The following is a 21,232-nucleotide window of genomic DNA, read 5'->3' on the forward strand; positions in this document are numbered from 1 at the left end:
TCACATGCGACAAGGAGCCAGGAAACGGTGAGGCATGTTGTCATGGCAACCACCTCGGCGTTATTAGCGCTGTTTAGATTAGCGCCGACAACACAAAGTGTTAGAATACAGCACACACAGGATGTGAAGGTGTTATAGGTGTCAAAAATAGTCTTTATTTACATATAAATTTACTTATGAGAATCCATGAGAGCCATGTGAAGGACAGATGCCAAGAAGCAGCAAGTTAAGAGAAGATTTACCCCTCCTCTTCATAATATCAGCCATCAGATCCTCTGTTCTGTGGCCTTGTAGAGACTGAACAGAACTATTTTTAGAGCCTGTAGTTACTGGAGGTCCTTCACACAAAGTAATAGTTTTCATCCAAAATGCACCTGATATTAATAATTAATTGAATTTTCATGTATACAAATGATCAGAAAGCTCAGAAATGACCATTATTGTTGCCTAAAACCAGTACGGTACTTCTCATGTTTTACTCTGTTGGACCAAAATATCTAATTTACCTTCATAAAAACCCGTCAAACCTCCAAATTCACATTAAACAAGAGGATCTATGATAACTAATCAACATTAATTAACTATTTACTGGCTGTTTGTTTGTTTTTTTTGTCTGGGGAAAAAATGAAACCAACATGCTTCTTAGAGAGCTTTAGTGCCTAAAATAGTAGAACCTTTGGCAGTATTGGTTAATTCTGCAAAGATTTTGACTGGATGCCGATCGGTCATCTGTAATTTGTATGGAAGAAAACTTACTTTTCAAAGTAAAATGTGATCCTCAGCATTATTTTAAATGTTATCAATTCCAGTTTCACTCCTGCTCAGTGAATAGTTTCTGAGTATGTTCAGATTAGTCAACTAAAGCAATCAAAAGTATTTTCTTCTCTAGCGAGAAGTGGTTGCCAGATGGTTGCAGACTGGACTCTTGGAGTCTGTGATTGGGCCTTTATTAACTTAACTCCACACGGTTTCATGTCCAAAATAGTGGACAAAAAAATTATTGATGTGTGGTAAGTAGTCACATGACTGGAAAACCTCATTAATGATATGCTATCTGGTAGCTAGCGACACAGCTCAGAGTAATATAAACACATTACCATAAGGACGATAGAGGGTGACTGTTTTTAATGCTTCTCTTTGGAAAGCAAATGTGTTTGGCACAACAAACTATTCAGAACATGCTTCTGCTTGCTACAACTGCCTGACAGGACAGGTGTTTAAATCTTAGCAATTCCTTTGTTCCTTTTTGTAATATTGGGTCTCAAGTGCACTTTAGGCTCAGTTTTTAAAACCTTAAAGGCATTCTTGGCATGAACAGAGCTGTAACTTTCCAGTAACAATCAATGGGCGTGTCCAACAAGGTGTAAAGATTGGACATTTTTCCCATTGTTGCCTCCCTCGTGACTCAGCAGAATCACGAGCATGTTCACTGAAAGCACAGCTGTTCCTGCCCTCTGGTAGCTGGACGCTTTTTTGGGGGATTTTTACACCACACAGATTATTGATGTCGAAATGCTTCCAGAAAAGATGCATTTAGACTCTGTAACCTGCTGCTGGGTGTGGGACACACGAGACACATTTCCACAGAACGAGGAAATATGCAGCACAAACAGAAACTATGTCTTTGTTAGGCTGTAATTTAACAAAGGGCACAAAATGTCTGAAGTGTGAAATATTTCTTTTCACCAAGTAACAGTATGTGTTGGTTTTTGGTTGTTACAGGTTTTCTTGTTAAGAACTTTCTAATCTGAAACAGGCTGCCTGACAGTAGTAGTAAAAGTAGTTGGCAAGTTAATACCAACTGATGGATGCTTGAAGTCTAACAAAAGCTTAGTTATACCCAGTGAACTCTACAAAGGAAATGGCTATGGAGCCAATCCTTTTAACCAGCTGTGCACACAATGTCCACAAACGATCAGAAGAAACACACAATGAGGTTCAAAAACGTCCACCAATAGACAGAGCCTCTTTTCAACTCTTCTCCCCAGAGTCATGTTCTCAGTCTTTACAGTTGGCTGTTCTGCAAGTTCCCAATGAAATCAGAAGTCGGTTTCACCCATTACTCCGATTGCTCATTAGGCGTTTCCTTAGCCAGCCTCCCAATAGGTGCCCACATAAAACCCAATTGCTTTATCTCCTCTTCAGCTGCCTTTCTCTGTCTGCTTTGGTCTTTCTAGTCTTTGCTTGCCCACCTCTCTAATGGCATCCTCGTTCATTCTGAGGACGTGGCTCGTTCGTCTCCAGGTCTTTCACAGTACACCCATGTAGACTCTTTAAAAGTTAAGTTTGAGTTCATCACCATGTCCCCAGAAAGCATGTTTGTCCCCATAATGATATTAAACACACACAGAGGTTGTCACATCTGCGCTCATGCACACAGATTTCCTATTTTTGACACTTCTTCTTTCTCGCCTGTCATTAACAAGATAATTAGTTTGCCATGGTAACGAAGTACAACCATGTGATTGGAGCAGCTGTGCTCTGTTTAAGGCTGCAGGGGGAGATTAGCAGGAAGGACATGGCTGCTAATTATAGCAGCTGTAGCAACAGGCTAACATGCTAATGTCTCAAAGAAGCCCTGCAGGAGCAGCTGCTGCCTGGCTCAAAGGCAGGTGTTCAGAGAAGCCCTAATGCAACTGGAAGTCAACCAGAAATCAAAATTTTGTGGAAGTTTTGATGCTTGGTTTTCTCTTTATTTACTTTGAAATGGACTCAAATCACGGTGTACCCTGGATGTTTGAGTGGTTTCCTCATAATTCAAAACTTAACGTGCATTCTGGATAAACTTTAAACAGTTATATCACCATGTGGGAGGGGTTGCTGCTCAAAACAAACTAAAGCATGTGAAAGATCGACTTTTCGCTCACTGACAGCAGGCTGATAACTTAAATCTCATTTTTCTTATTGACTGAGCTCCATTTTCTTTAGTGTTCAGAATAAAAATCCAAAAGACAATTTTGCGTCTTGGGCTTGCATGTTTTTTCCAGGTTATATATACCTTCACCATCTACTTTCATAGGTACACTGTGCTAGTACCAGTTTAGACCACCCCCTTGCCTTCAGAGCTGCTCTAATTCTTGGTGGAAAAATTCCCCAGAGATGTTTGCCCATGTTGGCATGATAGCATCACACTGCACATCTACTATGTTCCAAAGGTGCTCTACTATATTTAGATCTGATGACTATGAAGGTCATTTCAGTATAAAAAACTCATTGTCATGTTCAAGAAACCAGTTTTGAGCTTTGTGACATGCATGATTTGAGCATGGAAATTGTAACAGGAAAATACAACACACACCATTACAATAATACATTTGAATGAATGTCACTACAGTAGATGTCTTTCTAAAAGTGCTCTAAGTTTAAGAAAGTGATTCCTCCACTGTTATCATCTTCAGTGCCATGTGCCAGCACAATGTAGAGCAGGTACTTAATTGACCTCTGTGGAAATAACGTTTATCTTTTTAATAGTGTTTCATCCTCCCCGTGTACGATCCTGTGGCTCCTCTGAAAAAGAGAACAACAAAGCAGAGATGCTCGACTCCCTGATATAATTCTCAACACACCTGAAAGCAGACAAGCTGCAAGCTAAAGAGGCAAAGGCAGTACACTCAAGATCTTTGTATTTATTTATTTATTTATTTTAAAGAAAAGGTTAAAGCTGGGATGTCTTATTATTTGTCGCTGCATGAGTAAAACAGGAACAACTCCAGGTTTCTTTTCAGCACTGTAGCCAGACCAAGGAGAAAAGGTCTTAGGATGGGCATGGATGGACATGGTCAGCAACAATACTCAGGTAGGTTGTAGCATTTTAAATGATGCTCAGCTGGTACTAAAAGGCCCAAAGTGCACTGAGAAAATATCGTCCACACCATTACACCAATAGCAGTCTGAACTCTTGATACCAGGCAGGATGGATCTATGCTTTGATGCTGTTTACACCAAATTCTGACAATATTATGTCACAACAGAAATCAAGACTCAAGACCCGACAACTTTTTCCAATCTTCTGTTGCCCTGTTTTGGTGAGTCTGTGTGAATTCTAGGCTCAGTTTCCTGTTCTTATTTGACAGGAGTGGCACCTTACTGAGGTGCCACCGAGTCCTTTGATGCGCTATCGAACAAAAGTGTTTGTTCGTGGGATTTGGTATCACAACGCCAACGCCAGTCAACACCTTATACAAATACCGGTGACATCACTGGCTTTGAAGAACTACAACATGTGATTCCCAAACATTGAATAACGGAGAATTACTCTCATTTTTACCTTTTTCACCACATGGTTACTGCAAGATAAGTACTTAAATTTATAACTGATTGTCCAAATCTTTGCAGGTGCTTTTGATCATGTTAGTCATTGACTGACTCATGGATTCAGTTCCAATAGACATCTCAGGTCTAAACTGTTCATCAGCACGTTGAAAACTTGGGAACGTTTATTAATGACTCACCAGGAGTCACATTTTTCACACCCTGACAACCTCAAAACGAAGTTATAAAATATTAGTGATTGTTAATTAAAGGTTCTCAGGTGTGACAGGTGAGTTAAGAGGAGCTCGGTCTCACCCTGAGTGACGAGTCTCTCTTTGCTGGAGGCGACAGGTGCTTGAGAGGATCAGGATGAGAAGGAGGGAAGTGACTCACCATCTCAGCCGTCGGATTAATCTCCAAAATAAACGTGGCATTGTTTACCTGGACCCGCCCACTCCGCCAGATCAGCCAATCAGAGTTGGTGGTAGTCGGAAAAGCAAAGTGAGAGGTACAGGTGAGTCAGCAGGTACGTGTTTGTGCATTACACAGTGCAGCTGGCATGCATAAGAAACAGAAGACAGCAGTGACATCACAGCATTCAAAACACTACTGAAGCGAATGGGAAAAACACAGACTGTACAGTTCCCTAAATAATGACTAAGCCCTGTTTTACTTCATTTATGGTGAAATATGTGATATTTTAAAGTTGACTCAAAATGCTAAGAAATGACCTAAAAGGAGTTATGTTTGTCCATTTTAATTTTTCATTCTAACCCTCTCTTATTGCTCATATTTTTGGACTTTGTTCTGTTTATTGCTCAATCAATTCTTATCGAAACATCACAGGACTGCATACCACATTGTTCAGTGTTTACAGCCTTATGTCTGGATTAACGGGCAGCTTACAAGACACATGGAACTTTACACATGTTGATTATCTTCCATGTGAGACAGACGAGGCTGAAACCTCCGTCACAGTTTCCCAGAGTGGCTGCTGAGTCAGTGAACGTCTCTGAGTTGGCGAGCAGGGATGTGGCGATGGAGGTCAATCTAGACTCTGTTGTTTTTGTTTCAAGCCTGACGAGCCAGACGTGGCTGCGGCAGGAACCATATAAAGAAGAGTGTCTGGGCGTCTGTTTAAAACTGGATGTGGCTCAGGACTCTGCAGGAGGTCATGAAGGCCACACAGACACACACACACAGGTAATCTGATAGGCTGTGACTTGCTGAAAAGGATTATGGGTCTAAATTAATATCACCTACTGTACAAATGTTCACCCAAACAGACGGCATACTCAACAATGCAGCAGCTGTTCGTGCATGACGTTCATGGCTCGCTGAAAATTCTTTTGTTGTCTCTGTTTCCACCTCTTTTCAACTGCTTCAGCTTTTAGGCCTTTAGATTTGGGTTTCAATCCAGCTGTTTTCAGATACTTTGCATGAAATTATCCAAACAGCTTTTGGCTGTGATGAAACTGTCTGAGCGTTAATGAAAGTGCGATGGGAACAGATGTGGCAGATAATGACGTCTACTGAAACTTATGCTGCTGCTCCGGAAAAACGAGAAGCGAAATAAAAACATCAAATTTCTCTGTGGAGCGACGAAGAAACTACCCCACATGCCATTCCTGCATCATGTTTCTGCCCAGACGAGAGACAAAGAATCTCATTGCTGATGTTTATCAGAAAGATTACATAAAAACTACTGGGCACAAGTTTCACACATGCAGGAGAGGAGGAGCTTTATTTAAAATGACAAAAAATGGCACTGACCTTGGTGTAGGTTGTGCTTTTTAAGCTATATAGAGCTGCTGACACATGAAGCTCCCAGCAGTCAGTTTTTGTGCTGATGTTAATGCCAGACAACGCTGGCAGCTTTATCGCACTGCACACCTCAGCATAGCATCCTGTTACAGCACCACACTATTTAGAACAAGCTGTTTCTTAGCAGATCTCTGCAAACGCAGACGGCGTGGCTTAATGTTTGATCTTACACATCTGTGGCAAAGATCGGGAGGCATGGCCCAACACTTTTGTCCATATAGTGCATGTGTCTGGTTTTAACACTTATTCTAATGTCCTGTTCTTCTTCTACAGTCAGTTTGATGTTACCCAGTTGGAGAATTAGTTCCGCCAAGCCTTTTATCTCATTAATCGTAGTTTGTATAACTGTATTAATTTTTCTTTTTTCATAGCTTATTTATTATTATATTTTGCCTGTCCCGTTTGTCCCATCATTTTTATAGCGGCGATCCTGAAGAGGGAGTAAACACAACAAAAACAATACGGGACCCAAGACAGAACCTTGTGCCATACCATAGGCAAGAGAAGTGAGAGAGGACATGAACTTGGAGGTAGCCACAGAGAAGGATTGTTCACACAGATAGGATTTAAACCACTCCAAAGCAGTTCCTGATATGTGCACCCAGTGTTTTAGTCTAACAGAATATGATGGCCGACAGTATCGAAGGCAGAGGTCAGTTCCAACAACAGTAAAACAGTGCACTCGCCGGCATAATAATTCATCAATATATCACTGGACACTCTAAGAATTGCAGTTTCGGTGGAATGAGCTCTACGAAAACCAGATTGGAAATGATCAAGAATGTTATCTGCATCAAAAACCACTGTGAGTTGCTTGGCCACAACCTTCTCTAAAATCTTGGCAATAAATGGTAATTTTGAGATAGGTCTATGGTTGATAAGCAGAGAAGCATCAAGTTTGGTTGTTGTTGTTGTTTTTACCAGTGGGTGAATAACAGCGCTTTTACAAAAAACAGGGACCTGACCAGAAAGCAGAGAGGCATTGTAAGCACACTAGGACCAGTGGACTGAAAGACCTTTTTAAACAAAGGTCCAGATAAAACATCAAGAGGGCAGGAGGACGATTTAATTGAATCAACTAATTTGACCACCTCAGGTAAGGACACTGGTAAAAACCTTTCTAAAGTAACAGGCCTAAAAGAATTTGGAGCAGATAAGAGGTACACAGAAGGAGAGATATCGTTCCTCACCTTGTTAACTTTTCCAACAAAGAACGAAAGAAAGTTTTCACAGTCATCATTCGATGAAATTGGGACAGCAGGTGGAGCAGGAGCAACAATATCACTAATGGCATCAAAAAGTACCTTGGGGTTACCTCAGCTCTTTGAGACTAAGTCAGAGAAATAGGCAGCCCTTGCATTTCGAACTGAAGTGTTAAGAGAAGCTAAAAGGTCTTTTAAATGAAGAAGATGAACCTGTAACTGAGTTTTTCTCCACAAACGCTCCACTTTACGACATGCACGCTTTAAGCAGCAAATGCTTTCGTTTATCCAGGGGGATGATTTTAAGACAGGAGCTAATCTGGATTTAACAGGACAAATATGATCTAAAATAGAGAGACAATGACTATTAAAAAGATCAACATCATTAGAGACAGGCAAGACTAGAAAAGGAGAGAGGGACCAGTGTGTGTCCTTTGGTATATGCGGGGCCAGACACATGCTGTGTAAAATGAAAGGAGCCTATGATGCCAAAAAAACCTCTGGCAAAGAGGTCCGAGTCATCATCAATGTGTATGTTAAAATCCCCAATTACAACCAGTCTGGACAGCTTCAGGGTGGAAGATAAAAAGTCACTGAACTCCTTTAAGAACTGACCATTTATTCCAGGTGGATGATACACTACAGCACAGTAACACAGATCTTTATTTCCAATTTTAACCAGCTGTTCAAACGACGAAAAATTCTTGACCATTAATGAGCGACAATAGATCCGACTTCGATACACCACAGCAAGATCCCCTCCTCGACCAGACGTCCGAGGCTGGCTAGTGAAGGAGTACCCGCCCAAGCAAAGTTCGATGAGGGATGGTGTCATGCCTGCACAGATCAGATCGTTTCCTCTGAATGTTCTCAGACTCTACAGAAGAAATCAACTTTGAAGGGCTCATCCTAGGAATGAATTCTTGAAGCACAGCAGCCATTCTCCTGGTCTCACTTCTCTCAGACTTGGAAGCTGGAATCTTCAGATAAAAACTAGGAAAACATCTAACTTCTATCTGGATTCCCAGCTCTCATCAGCAGCAATGATCCTTTAAGTGAAATACTGCTGTGTTTCTAAACAAGAGGTAATGTTTGTATTCTGCAGAAGTTTGTGGTGTTGTGAAATCACAGTAAGCAGAGTGTGAGTATCAGAGAACTGAAGAAAGAAGCAGTCTCAACATGACCAAGAAAATCACCCTGAACCAGAGATTGGAAAAATGGAAACCAGGTTTTTAAACTTCATGAATTCCTTCTTGGATTTTTCTGATCAGACCTTTCACTTAAACTAGGTGAGGTTCAGACTGGAACATGTCAACATCTAGTGGATGTGCACAGTGACCTGGGCATCAGCACACAGTCCACGGACTACCAGAAACACGCTTTCCTGCACACATAAGATTAAAGGGAAGGACAGGGTAGTGCGTAAGTTTAAGTTTAAGTTTAAGAAAAGTAAGTCGATCCTCGGGCATGACCTGCTTTATGCACTTTTTGAAATGTATTTTACATACTGGATGTAATTTTGTATTTAATAATCTTCAACCTAACAACGCTGTTTCACCTTTCAGACCATTTCCTGTTTCTGAGCAGAACAATGATGACCTCCAACAGGATGTTTTCTCTCCTTAAATCAGCCGTGAGTTCAGGTTCTGCCTCCATGTTGTATTTTAGCAGTGTTGGGCAAGTTACTTTGAAAAAGTAATTCAATTATAGTTACTAGTTACTTCTTCAAAAAAGTAACTGAGTTAGTAACTGAGTTACAATATTCTAAAAGTAATTAATTACTTGGAAAAGTAACTATTGCGTTACTTTAAAAAAAACAAAGAACGTTTAACCCTCTGGGGTCCAGGGTATAATTGGCCATTTTTTTGCTACTCTTGATTTTCCCTCCACATTTTACCTTTAAAAACTATTTACTTTGCCTTGTTTGGTATCTTTCTTTTTAGCACAACATCACGTGTCTGAATTTACAGTCATGTTTTCATTTTGACAAACTGTATAACCAGAATTGATCTAAAATCAGACAAAAACCATAAAATCAGAGTAGAAAAAGTTATATTTTTACTGTAACAACCACAAACATGTTTAATGAATCATATTTCATAACTTTAAATGCAAATATTAATTGTCAATTTTAAAATCCTATGCACAAGTTTTGCAAACAACAAATTTATTTGCATCCATTTACCTTTTACCCTTTTTTAAAATAACCATTTCAAACTATTTACAGAACAATCAGCTGTTCTTCAATAAGATGCCACAAATTATTTGTGCCACTCCAAAAACATAATTTCTGTCCACTATAAAGGAGAACATCACAGCCTGATACCTGCAGGTCTGACAGCAGCAGGTGTATCACTCCTGTTTCTACCTGGAGACAGCAGTCGCCTCATTGTTCTAACACACAACACAAAACTATCCACAACACTACACACTAACTACACAAGACAACACATGAACTACACACTCCAAACACGCTAAACGTCACAAATCTCTCACATCTCAAAACTCGCTCTCTCTCTCTTTCTGCTCTCTCTCTCTCTCTCTCTCTCGCCGTCACTCCTAAAACTTCCTGTTTTGTTTTGTTTTTTGCTCATAAGCAGAGAATGCTTGCTAGCGCTAACGTGGCAAAACTATTGAGGTAAAAACGCCGCGTATATATTGTTTATCATGTCTCTGGTTTTACGTGGCCTATCAACACAATTTAAAAACTGGTATATGTCACCTTGTTGCTTTGTCTTTAAGTGGTCATGTGATTGACTTACCACGCCTACTTTATTCTTCCTCAGTCAAACAGCAGCACTCATGCGATTGTTTTGCCCCCTTAGCTCCAGGTGTTGTGCTAGACAGTGATCGTGATTGCCGTCCGCGGGAGCGCGCGCAGCTACTTAAAGCTGTAGCACCCAGATTACTTACGTAGTCAGCTACTTCCTGCAGCTGATATAAGATGCGGTAAGCTGAACACAGCTTCAACCGTCTGTTTGTTGAAAAATAGTAACGGACCGCATTTTCTTGTTAGTAACTGTAACGGCGTTGTAACGATAGGAATAGTAATTAGTTAGATTACTCGTTACTGAAAAAAGTAACGCCGTTAGTAACGCCGTTACTTGTAACGCCGTTATTCCCATCACTGTATTTTAGGGTCTTTACATTCTGCTTTGGGACAAACAGCTGGTGTATATGTGAGCTTCATCCTGACTGATCCTAGATGCAGACGCTCTGCAGGCAGAAATATGAGTAGATGTCAGAAAGATGACTCTGCAGCCCCCCCCACCCCGACCCCTCCAGCTCTCCCAGCATGATCTGGGCTGATAAATGAGCAGGTGGGGAAGGTGGGGTGTCTCTGACCCACAGACCTACATTATGAAGACAAAAGGGAGAGAAAAGTAGAGTTAGCTGATTCAAGTCAGATGAGGATTAGTAACGGCTCTTACACTTGAACAGACGCCAGTGCAGTGACCACTGTCCTGCCGTTGCCATGGTAACTAACCATTCATACTACTGTAAAACCCTCTTATTTCCAGTGTAACCATGATAACTGAATCTAATCTGAATCTGTTGAATCCCATTACCCCAAAATGTAATTCATGCAGAACAAACCCTAACCTTGGTAGATGCTTGCTCACCTCTTTCTGCAGCGCCCCCTGATGTGTGCATCCGGCGTGGCTCATGTGACGCAAGTAATTCAATAGAGGTGAAGGTTTGCACTGCACAGAGTTGAATAGTTTGGATGGATCTTGTTCCCAAGGCTGGAAAGGTGGAGTAAAAGTGTGGCATTGGATTTCAGCACCAGCAGTAATTCAGATGAAGAAAGAGCTGCAAGAAAAGCTTTCAGTTCGCCAGCTGACCTGCACACCAGCCCTCACCTGTGGCTCAGCTGCAGTTACAAGCTCTGGGTGATCACTGAAAGAATGAGGTCTAAGCTAAGAGTTAAGGAATAGCATAAAAGAGAATATCTTTATTATGACTGTAACATGCAACATGCAAAGTGAAATTAAGTACATTCTCACAAAAGTCATAAAAAAAACTATTAAAAAAGATAAAAAAAAGAAACATTCCATTCTCTCAGTTTGCACTGAGCTGCTTCTTTTAGTGGTCTTTAAATGAATCACTGGGGCTCTCCTCCGGTCTTTCCAGGATAGTGGTACGGTTGCCCCTCCGTTGGTCTTCCTTAGTCTCCTTTGCTCTTGGGGCCTCTGGATGTCTGGAGCCTGGATCTCCTCCATACCTGCTTCATGCCCTGGAGGACGGGACTATGGCTCCCCACACCCTCTAGCAGATCATTACATGAAGGAACCTTTTAAATACAAGCATGCTCATGCTCACAAGTGTACACACGGGTGCTCACACACACAAACTACACCCTTTTTGGCTGCTACCTCAAAGCACACTGTGCGCTGTCGATCTTATGTGCTGCACAATAAAATTCGATATTTAGTATTTACTGTTATATTCACATAGATCATCACGATGATGTTGTTTATTATATTGCTCTCTTTTTTTTGTTGCTTGTTTTCTCTTTTTTCTTTCTCAACAGGTGATCCAGGTGATTGATATATGTATTTTTTGTCTGTTTGTTTTGTTGGTTTTTTGCCCTTTATCACCGTTCCTCTTCCCTGCTGTTTTTCTTTCCCTCTTTCTTTCTCCCCTTTCTTTTCCCCAGTCAAGTCTGTCCCGTGTTTAGCAAAGTGAAAATAAAATAAAATAAAATAAACAATAAAAGCAAAGGTGAATCAAATAGACCAATACGGCAAGGCTGGGTTGGTCCATTTGGTAAAGTAAATCCGTTGGGCATCTTTCTTTGCCTTTAGACAATAATTCTGATGGCAAAAGAACCAAACGGGACAGGCAAAAAAACCCAATAAATAAATAAATAAATAAATGAATCACTGCCTCCATCACCTATCCCAGCATCCACCTCTGTCACACCAACCCTGTGCATGTCCTTCACTACATCCATGAACCTCCTCTGTGCTCTTCCTCTTTCTTCCTCTAAAACCATTTTAATGCCATTAAATTGATACCATAACCTCTTTATATGTATTCTATACCAAAGCTAATCAATTCAACCCCCAACATGACTCCGTACACGTTTCTTAACCCATTATTCCCAGCCTTTATCTGAGTTTAAACCCTTGATGTGATGATATGATACAGCGCAGCCCTTCCTGCAATCTGTAAACACATTTTAACCCCATTATATTTCTTCCGTATAGCTATTTACACCCATTCTGAACCAAAACTGACCCCAGAACTCTCTTTTACTTAGAGGGGCTGGAAACTGTGGAACAGGAACGGGTCACCGATGGAACCTGTTGGTGGTTCCTCATTCTACACTGGAACTACCATTACATTTGAGATCTGTGAAAACTTTTTAAGAGCAGCTCAAAACTTATTTGTATGTGGTCGCCTGCTTTTTTTGCTTACTAAATACAAAAGTTAAACTAAAAAGCCCTTAAAGGTTAGATATCTTATAACCTTTGTCCCAATCTAAACCAATTCCAAACCCATTGTAATCTGAATGCATTGTAATATTAGAAGCAGCCATGCTTTTCTGCAGCACAAAACTATGCTGTCTACTTTCTGTCTCAGTGTTTCATCGCAGATACAAAACTATTCAACTCAGTATTGGCTCTGACGTTCCGAGTGACCAGTGGAGTTTGTGCGTTCTGGTCTCAGTCAAATATTTTACCTTCCCTTGAGGGTTTAAACCCCTAAATATAAAACCAGCCATGGAAACTGTCTCTCTACCTGCTTCTGTCCCCGTCTGTCTGTATAATTGAATATAGACTTCAGCAGGCACACACTGATCTGCTCAGAGGGTCTCTGAGTTCAGGACAAATGGAAAACCGTGTGTGTGTGTGTGCGTGCGCACATGTGTATACAGGGTGTCAGATTTGTCGGGCCAGAGGTCAGTTTATTTTCAGCGTTGCTCTTCATCAGGCAGCTTTCTCTCACACACACGCAGATCAGTTTGTCATTCACGGCTCTGCTCGAATAATACTGCATGAGCTTCGATTAACAGTAATAACAATCAACCTCTCCTGGTTTAAAAGAATTAAAGCAGTCGACGTTTGTGTCTTCTGTCACTTTGTGCAGTCTTATGAATAAGTGCATGTGCTAATCATCATAAGGGGTTTATTTTAACCCAAACCACCATGTTTTGGTATCTTTGGTGCTTAGACATAACCAAACTGAAACTCTAGCAGTTAAAAAATGACCCCAGTATCCAGGGTGGGTCTGACTTTGGTCACACCTTTGCACTCAGGTGTGTTTTTTATTGACAGTCAATCTTTTGTTGTTTGAATAACGTGGTGAATAATAACACACAGAGATTAGATGAAAGCTGCCCAGCATGTGCAGAATGAACGTCATGTTCTGCAGGAATCACAGCTGGTGGAACCTTAAACTCCTCGTCAGAGGAAGCTTTAAAGCGGGATGTTTAATGTGGAAATTGAAGAGCAGCTCTACAGTCTAACCATCATTTGTCTCCTAGTGATTCTGTTTAAATGCAGTTTACATTTGGACAAATCTGCAGCACTGATGATGTTGAGTGGAAACTGTTTTGGAGCTTGGAGGAAAGACGTTTAAAGTATGATCAAGTAAGGGATAAGGACCCAAATGCTAGACTGGAGAAGCAGAGAGTGAAGTGCAGCTTTATTGCTGTAAAGTTCAAAAATACACAAGAAAACAGGGCCAGGAAAACTAAAAACCAGGAACCAGGAAACACGGAGCAATGTGGGACGGCATTGCTCTGCAGCAAAGAGGAGACTCGGACAATAAATAGCCAACAGAAGGTAGATAGTGTAGGGGAAAACAGGTGGGAATCACAAGTTAGGAATAATGAGTCAAGAGAAGTTAAACAATTAAAAGCACAGGTGACCAAAACTAGGAAGTGACTCACAAAAGAACACGGAACTGGCCGGGATAAACTGAAACTCCAGGAATTCAAATAAACAATCATTAGAACTACGAACAGACTACAGCTTAAAGGCAGGCAGCCTCTGACTTTGTCAGCTTGGAAACACACAACGATTTGTTTGCACACGTGATTTGTGCAAGTTTTTATTTCTATTTTAAAGAGCTGTAAAATGCATTAGCTTATTGTTTGTAAATAAATTCCTCTAAAAGAGCATGAAGTCCCCGAGGTAGATGTTTTAGCTGTGAAGTGTGCTGAGGACATTTTCTGGAGATTAAAGTCATCTTTTGGAGTTATGGCTTCATGTTGTGACGTGAGGAGAACTCTGCTGCCATCGAGTGGTTTAAATGCATTCCTGCAGCCAGTTTCTTTCTGCTTCTTTTCAGCGAAGTTGCTGTTGAACTGTAAAACGCCTTCTGTCCGGTTTGCTTTGTGTAATTTGAATCTAGGTATTTTCATGGAAACGAGCTCCCCCTGAAGGGTGGCAGGGAGCAGCATCAGAGAAAGTAGAGCCACTGCTCCTCCACAGTGCAGGTGTTCCTACCAAGAGGGGGGACGCTGTTTCCCCGAAGGAGCTGGAGAAGATGGATTGATAATTTCATCCATCCATCCATCTTCTTCTGCTTTATCCGGGTCCAGGTCCCGGGAGCAGCAGCCTAAGCAGAGAAGCCCAGACCTCCCTCTCCCCAGCCACCTCTTCCAGCTTATCCGGGGGAATACCAAGGCATTCCCCTGCCAGCCGAGAGATATAATCTCTCCAGCGTGTCCTGGGTCTGCCCCGGGGCCTCCTCCCTGTGGGACATGCCCGGAACACCTCACCCAGGAGGCGCCCAGGAGGCATCCTTATCAGATGCCCGAACCACCTCAGCTGGCTCATTTCGATGTGGAGGAGCAGCAGCTCTACTCTGAGCCCGTCCCGGATGGCTGAACTTCTCACCCTATCTCTAAGGGAGAGGCCAGCCACCCTTCGGAGGAAGCTCATTTCCGCCGCTTGTATCCGCGATCTCGTTCTGTCGGTCACTACCCACAGCTCGTGGCCATAGGTGAGGGTAGGGACGTAGATCGACCGGTAAATTGAGAGCTTCGCTTTTACGCTCAGCTCTCTCTTCACCATGACGGACCGGTGCAGCGTCCGCATCACTGCGGCCGCAGCACCAATCCGTCTGTCGATCCTCATTCCCGCTGCTTCACACTCGGCTGCGAACCGTTCCAGTGCGAGCTGGAGGCCTTCACCCGATGAAGCCAACAGAACCACATCATCCGCGAAAAGCAGAGATGAGCTTCTGACCCCTCCGCCACTTGGCTGCGCCTAGAAATCCTGTCCATAAAAATTAATTGATAAATTCATTCATCACAAATTTGTTAGTGACCTACACCACTGAACCAAAATATGTTTCATATCTGTATGAGGGACTCAAATGAATATTTTCGGACCTGTATTTTGCACAGATAAACCACTGAGGTGTTCACAAACACATTCAGACGTCGAAACCCAAACCTTGATGCATCTTTGAGAAACTGCTACCAGAAGGTTAACGTGCACTGTCACGTCCCCGGGTATATTTTACATACTTCCCATCAAAACTTATTCAAGTACAGCAACATCTGGCAAAAAAGTACTCTTCTTTTAGTTCACTTGTACAAGATCTCACAAAACTAATAAAGTTATCACGTGACTACAATCAGTTACAAATGATTTGAAACCAGAGATGGAGGCAAAAATAATCAACTAATTTTTACTTCTGGTGTATTGTTTAAGCACACTGACTGTGTCTTGTCCTTAAAGTGAAGCATGTTGTTGTTGTTGCTGTTATTATTATTATTATTATTATTATTACTATTATTATTATTATTATTATTATTATTATTATTACTATTATTATTATTATTATTATTATTATTATTATCATTGCTAACAAATAGTTTCATTCTTATTTGCTGTAGATCTCCCTGGTGTGTTCTGGGTGTAGTTCCACATTCTGTCCACTAGATGTCACGGGAAGCTTTGGATAAATGGTTCAAATAGCCTTAGGAACCACGTTTAAGCCACACGTCATTATTATCGTCAGTCTGGTCTCAGGTCAAAGTTTCTCGTTGCAGTTTCGAGTCACAGCAATGAGCCACAATCAGTCTGACCTGTTACTCATACTTTGTGTAAGTGTTTCCAGAACAGCTCTGACACACTAATGTCCGGACTCTGTGGCAAAGGTTGACAGATAAATTGGGTTTTCTGTGGTTCTTGTTTGTTTTTTCTGAGAATTTGCAAATTAAGGATTATTTATGTTATGACCTGATCGGAATTTGGTTAGATCTCATCAGCAGGACTTATTATTCATGTCATACCTGCACTGAGTTATGTCTGTTAATGTGACAGCTTTGGGCCATTAAGGGTTTGACAGCGCAGGCAAATCGCAAAGCGCAGGAAGAACATCTCCATCAGTTTCCTTTCATCTGCTAAATTTCCTTTCGTGTTAAAAGCTGCATAAAAATGACCGCCTTTACATCTTTAAACTGACCAGGCCGAGGATTTATGCTCAGTAAATCATCAGATCCCATTTAAAAACACCGGTTTACGACCTGCTGCACACGACCCCAGAACAGGAACGTCCCAGGAGGCCTTCACCATCACTCAGACTCTCAGACCCTCAGATCCTCAGATCCGTGGTGTTGCGAAAACCAGACGCTGACTTGCCATAATTCATCCAAGACGATATCTCTTAATAAAGTGGTTTTAACCACATCATGTCTTATGTGGTTAAAAGACAAGTGCAAACATCTAACCCAAGCTAAGCTCACCAGGTTTCAAGCTGAAGTAGCTTGGTGTCTATAAACCTGAGCATTGATTCCTTTTAATTTCTCAAGATCAAAAACTGCAATGTAGCCTCAGATGAATGAGCCTGTAAGGCCCTGTAGAGCAGGGGTGTCGAACTGCAGGCCTTGAGGGCCGGTGTCCTGCAGGTTTTAGATATCACCCTAGGTCAACACACCTGAATCTAATGATTAGTTCATTACCAGGCCTCTGGAGAACTTCAAGACATGTTGAGGAGGTAATTTAGCAATTCAAATAAGCTGTGCTGGATCAAGGACACATCGAAAACCTGCAGGACACCGGCCCTCGAGGCCTGCAGTTCGACACCCCTGCTGTAGAGAGTCAGGTCCTGTTTAACTATTTGAACTTAGTGCATTTAAGCAGAAAAAGCACAGAAATCCTGGTGTTTCAGTGCTTTCCAGTCATAAGTTTGTCCACATTCCCGATGCTGCTGCAGCATTTCGGATTTCTGCAGGGAAGAAGTCTGAGTTTGGCGAGAGTGATCAGATTCTAACAGACTGAATGTGGGTAGAAGTGTGTTTGTTCAATTCAGTTCCATTTTATTTACACAGCGTCAAACCAAAACAACAGCTGCCTCAAGGGGCTTTATATTATAGGTAGACCCTACAATAATACATACAGAGAATAACCCAATAATCATATAACCCCCTCTGAGCAAGCACTTTGGCGACAGTGGGAAGGAAAAACTCCCCTTTAACAGGAAGAAACCTTTGGCAGAACCAGGCGAGAGGTGAGGTCATCTGCTGTGACCGGTTGGGGAGAGAAAAGGAAGACAGGACAAAAGACATCTCCCCACGGAGATGTGCAACCAAGAGGACAACATATTAAAAAAAACACACACACACACAGAGACTCTGCAGGGTCATGTGGAGGACAGAGAATTTTGTTTTTAAGGTCTTTGCACACATGTGAATCCCACTTTCCATTGCAATATCTATCAAAACCGTTATTTTAGCTGCTTTTCTGTCTGGTAATCACTTTGCGTTCCAGTGGGGAGGAATCTAAAGAAGAGCCAGTTAAAACGTGGGACAGGAAGCAGCGAATAAGGACACCGTTCTGGTCACTTCTAAGCAGCAGGCTGAACCACGCCAGGAAGTAATTTCTCTAAAAATATGTTCACTGATGCTAAAAACATCATCACAAACACAAGTGCAATCAACTGCTAGGGGTTACATATTTATAGAGAGGTGATGGAGTTTTTTGGGTTTTTTTACTTTTTCTGGCAGCAGCATCTAGTGGCCATTATAGGAACTGCATGTTAAAGTCATTCGTGTCTGTGAGGGTTCCTCTGATCTGCACTGAGTTCTCAGAGAACATCAGGAGTAGACTGGCGGCATTGTTTTTAGGGGTTTTCCAGTCTTACTGACCACTCAAGCCATGTTACATTTTCCACACATACTCATCCAGAACTGTGTTTTGCACTTCAGTTGTATTCACACCTTCGATCAATTTAGAATCACCAGTTAACATGTTTGTGTTTGGACTGTGGGAGGAAGCCAGAGCACCCACACAGAAAGAGCCCAGCCAACCAGGAGGTCCAAACCAGGAAGCCTCCCATCAGATTAAAGCTGTGCTTGAAACGTCTGACCCAAGGATGCTGCAGCATGCAGACTGGAGGAGCTGTGGATCAAAGGTTTAGAGCTAAGATTGCACTCCCTAACAACAGAGCACACACTTTTTGGATGGCGCGTTAGTACAGCCAACAACACAGTAGATAATCAGGGCCTCCAGTTAACTGAGGTGGACAGCCTGTCAATCAGGAGAAACACACCTTCTTTTATTAAAAGAAACATGAAAACACAGAAACTATCCTCAGAGATGAAATGGTTTCTGTATCGGGCTGTAAACATGTTGGACATTTATCTGTGAGCACTGACTCACAGCTGGAGCCGCAGGTCACCCCAAGAGGATCTGCAGTTTTTGTTTTTTTTGCATGTTGGCTTAAAATTTTCAGCCCCTGATGTTGCTGCAAACACAGTTTGATTTTGCACGTAGGCCTTGTTCCTGTGTACGTTTTTCAAAATAAAAGCAGTCCCTTAACTCTGGGACGCCATTGACAAGAACTGATGGAACTTAGCAGTAAGGCAGTGAAAATTAATAAATAAATAGTGAAGTAACACAGGAACTCACATAGTGCATGTCCACGCAATGTAAAATATTGCTGTTGCATTATAATATGATAATAATAATTACAGACTTTTGCTAAACAGTGGTATAAATATAGGTCAGCCTGAGGTCAACAACAGGCCAACATCAACCTGCTTTGGATGCAAATACAACAAATTACTCTTATTTCTAGTTTACTTTTGCAGACTGTTAATGTGAAACTAAACGCAAGTTCAGTGTGTGTGTGTGCGTGTGTGGTTGCTGTTAACCCACTGCGAGCTTCCTTTGCAGCAAGAAACAACACACAACTTCATGGAAATGCCACAATGAGTTTCAGTGTTATATGCTAATGAGCTCTGTGTGTATGTGTGTGTGTGTGTATAATGGGACTTAGATGATGCGTTTTTTTAATCTCTTTTCAACAGTCAGCATTTTCAGTGAAACCGTGAAACATCCTGAGACAAATTAAAAACAAAATGGAAAGAAGCCTGAATCATCTTTTTATTTCACGTTCTCACGGAATAAAATGCACGAGTTTTGGCCTCAAAGGGCAGATAGGCTTCCTCTTTTTTACCCCATTAAAATATCCGCCTCCACTCTAACGTGATGCGTGTGAATGACGTTTTCATTCTGTATGAAATGCACTAAAAAAAGTTTGACCTAAAAGCTCAGTTGGGCCATCTGTGTCTGTCTTCATGTTAATGGTAATAATTTTAACAGCAACAAAACAAAAATTTCTATTTCCACATTATTGTGTGGATAAAGATTAAACACATGACAGCCATGGGAGAATAAAATGTGCATCAAGTAGTTTGTTGATGTTGGGACTGTGTGCAGGGCGAGATGAAACGCTCCATCAAACATGGCCTCTGGGTTTTAAATTAAGGTCCCCCCTCTGTAACAGCACTGGGTAATCCTACTTTTAGAAGGAACCTGTTGCATCCACCAGGTAACTGCCTGCCTGTCTAGCTTGAAGGTTATGGTTGTGGTTTAGTTATTATCTACCTCCTTTTTGCTGTTTGGAACGCAAAAATGGAAAAACTTAGAAAAGAAAACATTTGGCAACATTTAAGAGACTTCATTGGAAATCTTGTGGAGGGAGTAATCTACCTAGACATGTCCAGATCTCCATCTTCTAAACACCTCCTCCAGCCCTGCTGAGGAGTTCCCAACCCAGGTGAGACACATAATCTCTCCATTGTGTCTACCCTGGTGCCTTCTCCTAGTAGGACATGCCTGAAGCACCTGACCTAAGGCAGTCCTGGTCAGACAGTTTGAAAATTTCTAGGCTTTCTAGAAAAAAAACTTTGCTTCTGATTTTGACTTCTTCTCTTTGACCAGCACTGCTAACCTGTTCTCGCAGAGAACCAGTTGCGAGTAGTTCAATTCCTTGGAATTGTTAGTCTGCTCGCCTGTAGATCAGTTCCACTTGCATTTGTGCAACAATCAGCTAATCCCAGTACATGTACCTAAGAAGGAAAATAGTGGCACAATCTGCAGCGTGAATACGGACACTACTTTTATTTTTATTGCACAAAAGGACGAAAGCATGATGTTAAAGTGCAGACTGCTCAAGGACAGGAACAGCTGCACTGTGCTGCTAACACAACTTCGGCTCTTTGCAAACAACAGCACAGACAGCATGCTAATGCTGAGCTAACTCCTTCCTTAAGCTAGCTGAGGTACAGTATTTTAAGTATATGTTTCAACAGTTTGCATATTTCTCCCCAGAATGCATTCAGTCTTTGGCATTTCCAGAATATGTGTGCATGTCCAACATTATATTCCCCACATTCTATCCACCATTTCTCTGTTCTCTTTGTGTACTTTTTAATCTTGGAATGATAAAATATTGCACGTTTTTCTAGGCAAATTCCCTCCAGGACCTCGAACTGGTGGTTGTATGGTGTACTATACACATGTTTCACCAGTCTTTATCTCCAATATTATCTTCCAAGTCCTTCTCCTATTCCTTCTTTATATAGTTAGTTGTGTGTTTCTCATTGACTTCAAGTGCTCGGTATAATGAGATTATTTTAATGTTTTTGTTTTGGTAGGCTTTACTTACTCTCCAGTCCTCCTTCTGTTTCCAGTACACACCAA

At 41.6% G+C, this 21,232-nt stretch overlaps 1 long non-coding RNA gene and 1 pseudogene across 2 annotated transcripts; both read left to right on the forward strand.

The window, feature by feature from the left end:
• The window catches only part of LOC134615929 (NACHT, LRR and PYD domains-containing protein 14-like), an 851,239-nt pseudogene that overhangs the window by 96,567 nt on the left and 733,440 nt on the right, over window positions 1-21,232 (forward strand).
• LOC134616034 (uncharacterized) lies at window positions 5,209-12,681 on the forward strand. Of its 2 annotated transcripts, XR_010091392.1 has the most exons (4): window positions 5,209-5,454; window positions 6,498-8,362; window positions 8,567-8,910; window positions 11,412-12,681. It is a non-coding gene; the product is annotated as an uncharacterized LOC134616034 (long non-coding RNA). The 2 variants fall into 2 exon arrangements; XR_010091391.1 differs by having other exon boundaries at window positions 6,498-8,910.

Source organism: Pelmatolapia mariae, linkage group LG17 (genome assembly GCF_036321145.2).
Source record: "Pelmatolapia mariae isolate MD_Pm_ZW linkage group LG17, Pm_UMD_F_2, whole genome shotgun sequence".
Lineage (NCBI taxonomy): Eukaryota > Metazoa > Chordata > Actinopteri > Cichliformes > Cichlidae > Pelmatolapia > Pelmatolapia mariae.